The sequence below is a fragment of the Schistocerca piceifrons genome, chromosome 2, assembly GCF_021461385.2.
Source record: "Schistocerca piceifrons isolate TAMUIC-IGC-003096 chromosome 2, iqSchPice1.1, whole genome shotgun sequence".
Taxonomy (NCBI): Eukaryota; Metazoa; Arthropoda; class Insecta; order Orthoptera; family Acrididae; genus Schistocerca; species Schistocerca piceifrons.
This window is the reverse complement of record NC_060139.1, coordinates 988,812,263-988,816,970: the sequence shown is the minus strand read 5'-3', so window position 1 is coordinate 988,816,970 and position 4,708 is coordinate 988,812,263.

Here is a 4,708-nt window from a genome sequence, read left to right as displayed (position 1 = left end):
TTGGCTAACAGTGTTAACTGCTGCATGATTACAGTCAATGGGTTTATTTCGTCCTGCTCAGATGACATCGAAACACTTAAGCTTTGTTGTGGGGCCTGACTAATGCTGCCGCGAGGCACTACTCCAGTTAAGCTAGCGTGTAATGTTTCACTAACCTCAGAAACAGCTGAGGGCTGTTGTGATTCGCTCTGCTGTTGCATTGCCATTTTATAAGCCGACCTAGTAAGAACCATTAATACACCGAACAACAAATATATAAAGTCACTCGCATCTGAGTTAATAATGTCACTGACCTAAATTTTGCACAATCCTCACTTATAATAAACACTTCCTGTCTAAAGTTCAACTCAACATTCACTTAATGAAGCTGATTCAAACCGATAGATATTTAAATAGTTATTCTAAATTTCTATCTACAAAAATTTAATTGTATATTGTCTGGCCTGAACGACGCTCTCGTAGGTTGTGGCGAAATTCTGACTTCTGGAACAGGCCTCGTCTTCTTTTCTCTCGTGCACATGCTACATAAAATTCACACAATGTTTAAGTAATGCTCAAAAATGTCTCCTGTCACAGTGAAGCCAAATTTAATATTTCTAAAGTTTAAAGAATCTCTCTCACACCGGCCTGATTTAGCTTCACTGATCAAGACAGTAAAAAACATGCTTATATTAAGGGAATTTTCATTGACAAAGCAGGCTTATCACATTCACACAGTTCAATACTGTTCTATCCTGATTAAATTGAGCTTAACTTAAATTCCATAAGGCAGTGAAGCAATTTCGAAGTCTCGGTGCGACGAAAATTGTCAGTCGATCTCCTGGAAACATTTGTAATAATTGTTCACTTTCGGTGATCACATGGGGAAGACCGGAGATCTGCTGGTAAGACCGTGTTAGCCTATTTATTTGAATTAACTTGATATCTTGAGCATACAAAACGACAGGTTCGTCCAGTGTAAATCAGACGTTCCCCACTGATCCCGTGCAACACAGCGTAGTAAGCAGACACTGTCAATAATAATAATCCGTTAAATAATACGCGAACACACTTACTTTTAGTTTAGTTATTGTATTAAATTCCTTCTCATACAGAATCTCATCAAGATGGCGACTAGCTCAACAATACATACATATACATCCTTCTTTCACGACTAATCGGCAAGAAGTCCCCTATTCTTTTTCCTAAGAGAAAACAGATAGCAGAGAAGCTATTCCATGGAGTAAATGGACGCTCCAAGGAATAATTGGGCTTGAAACTACTTTGCATTGATACTTTGCTCCATCATAAATGAAACTGAATCATTCGAATCAAGTAGTACAGTCATGAACATTTTAACTAAGAGCAACAGCGGCAGCTTTTCCACCAGTGCGGAAGAGGAATATTTTGTGACCAAGTGAAGGTAACGACATAGTAATACATCATTTGCTCCTTAATCTACATTGAAGCGTCAAACAAACGGGTATAGGTACACGTGTTGATATACAGAGATACGTGAAGAGGCAGAATGCGGCGCTGTGGGTGGTAACGTCTATACAGGGTGTTACAACTTTCAGGAAACATTCCTCACACACAAAGAAAGAAAATATGTTATGTGTCCAGAAACGCTTACTTTCCATGTTAGAGGTCATTTTGTTACTTCTCTTCATATCACATTAATCATGGATGGAAACACACAGCAACAGAACGTACCAGCGTGACTTCAAACACTTTGTTACAGGAAATGTTCAAAATGCCCTCCGTTAGCGAGGATGCATGCATCCACCCTCCGTCGCATGGAATCCCTGAAGCGCTGATGCAGCCCTGGAGAATGGCGTATTGTATCACAGCCGTCCACAATACGAGCACGAAGAGTCTCTACATTTGGTACCGGGGTTGCGTAGACAAGAACTTTCAAATGCCCCCATAAATGAAAGTCAAGAGGGTTGAGGTCAGGAGAGCGTGGAGGCCATGGAATTGGTCCGCCTCTAGCAATCCATCGGTCACCGAATCTGTTGTTGAGAAGCGTACGAACACTTCGATTGAAATGTGCAGGAGCTCCATCGTGCATTAACCACATGTTGTCTCGTACAACAGGTAGAGTATCCCGTATGAAATCATGATAACGTGCTCCACTGAGCGTAGGTGGAAGAACATGGGGCCCAATCAAGACATCACCAACAATGCCCGTCCAAACGTTCACAGAAAATCTGTGTTGACGTGATTGCACAACTGCGTGCGGATTGTTGTCAGCCCACACATGTTGATTGTGAAAATTTACAATTTGATCACGTTGGAATGAAGCCTCATGCGTAAAAAGAACATTTGCACTGAAATGAGGATTGACACATTCTTGGATGAACCATTCGCAGAGCCTGCACACGCTGTACATGGTACGGAAACAACTGGTTCTCCCGTAGCACTCTCCATACAGTGACGTGGTCAACGTTACCTTTTACAGCAGCAACTTCTCTGCTGCTGACATTAGGGTTATCGTCAACTGCACGAAGAATTGCCTCGTCCATTGCAGGTGTCCTCGTCGTTCGAGGTCTTCCCCAGTCGCGAGTCATAGGCTGGAATGTTCCGTTTTCCCTAAGACGCCGATCAATTGCTTCGAACGTCTTCCTGTCGGGACACCTTGGTTTTGGAAATCTGTCTCGATACAAACGTACCTCGCCACGGCTATTGCCCCGTGCTAATCCATACATCAAATGGACATCTGCCAACTACGCATTTGTAAACATTGCACTGACTGCAAGACCACGTTCGTGATGAACACTAACCTGTTGATGCTACGTACTGATGTGCTTGATGCTAGTACTGTAGAGCAATGAGTCACATGTCGACACAAGCACCGAAGTCAACATTACCTTCCTTGAATTGGGCCAACTGGCGGTGAATCGAGGAAGTACAGTACATACTGACGAAACTAAAATGAGCTCTAACATGGAAAAAGCGTTTCCGCACACATGTCCACATAACATCTTTTCTTTATTTGTGTGTGAGGAATGTTTCCTGAAAGTACCTTTTTGCAACACCCTGTATTAGACACCAAGTGTCTGGCGCAGTTGTTAGATCGGTTACTGTTGCTACAATGGCAGGTTATCAAGATGTGAGTGAGTTTAAACGCGGTGTACCGTGAACGTCAGGAACCCAGTAAAGCGTCGCTGCTGCGGAGAAAGATCCTGCCAGAAGGCTGACGACTGAAGAAAATCGTTCAAAGTGACCGAAGTGCAGCCCTTCCGAAAATTGTTGCAGATTTCAATGCTGGGCCATCAACAAGTGTCAGCCTGTGAGCCATTCAACGGAACATCAACGATATAGGCTTTCGAACCCGAAGGAACACACTTGTACCCTTGACTGCACAACACAAAGCTTTATGCCCCGTCTGGGTCCATCAACATTGACATTGGACTGTTGATGACTGGAAACATGTTGCTTGCACGGACGAGTCTTGTTTCAAATCGCGTCGTGCGGATGGAAATGTGAGGGTAAGGAGAGAACCTCATGAATCCATGGACTTTGCATGTCAGCAGCGGACTGTTAAAGCTCGTGGAGGTTCTGTAATGGTGCGGGGCCTATGCAGCTGGAGAGATATGGGACCTCTGATACGTCTAGATAGACTGACAGGCGTCACGTCCGTAAGCATCCTGTCTCATCACCTGCATGCATTCATGTCCATTGTGCATTTCAACAGACTTCGGCAATTCAAGCAGGCAGCGCAACACCCCACACGTTCAGAAATGTTCATAGTGCCTCTTCTGAGTTTCAACAGTTCCGCTGGCCACCAGCCAGCCACCCCCCCCCCCCCCCCCACCCCATTAACATTGAGCATATCTGGGATGCCTTACAACGTGCTGTTCAAAAGAGATCTCCACCTCTTCGTACTCTTACGGATTTATGGATAGCCCTGCAGGATTCATGGCATCAGTTCCCTCCAGCACTACTTCAGACATTAGTCGAGTCCATGCCACGTCGTGTTGCTGCACTTGTGCGTGCTTCCGGTGGCCCGACACGATATTGGGCAGTTGTACCAGTTTATTTGGATCTTCAGTGTACCAGTCAGAAGAAGTTAACAGCTGTGTCGTTCATTTACTACTGATTGATAAGCTGAAGCATATCTTGTTGTTGTTGTGGTCCTCAGTCGAAAGACTGGTTTCGATGCAGCTCTCCATGCTACGCTATCCAGTGCAAGCCTCTTTATCTCAGAATAACTACTGCAACCTACATTCTTTTGGACCTGCGTACTGTATTCACCTCCTGGTCTCCCTCTACCGCCCTCCAATACCAAACTGGTGATCCCTTGATGTCTCAGAACGTGTCCTCTCAAGAGAGTCCTTAATTTAGTCAAGTTCCACAACAAATTTGTTTTCTCCCCACTTCTGTTCAGCATGTCCTCGGTAGTTGCATGATCTACCCATCTAATCTTTATCATTCTTTTGTAGCACCACATTTCAAAAAGCTTCTGCTATCTTCTTGTTCGGACTGTTTATCGTCCACGTCTCACTTCCATATAAGGATAAACTCCAGACAAATGCTTTCAGAAAAGCCTTGCAAATATGCCTTGGATATGTATTCGATGTTACCAAATTTCTTATCTTTAGAAATGCGTCTCTTATCATTGCCATTCTTCATTTCATATCCTCTCTACTGCGGCTGCCATAATTTATTTTACTGCCCAAATATAAAACTCATCTAGAGTCTTAGGGTCTCCTCTAATTTCCTCAGA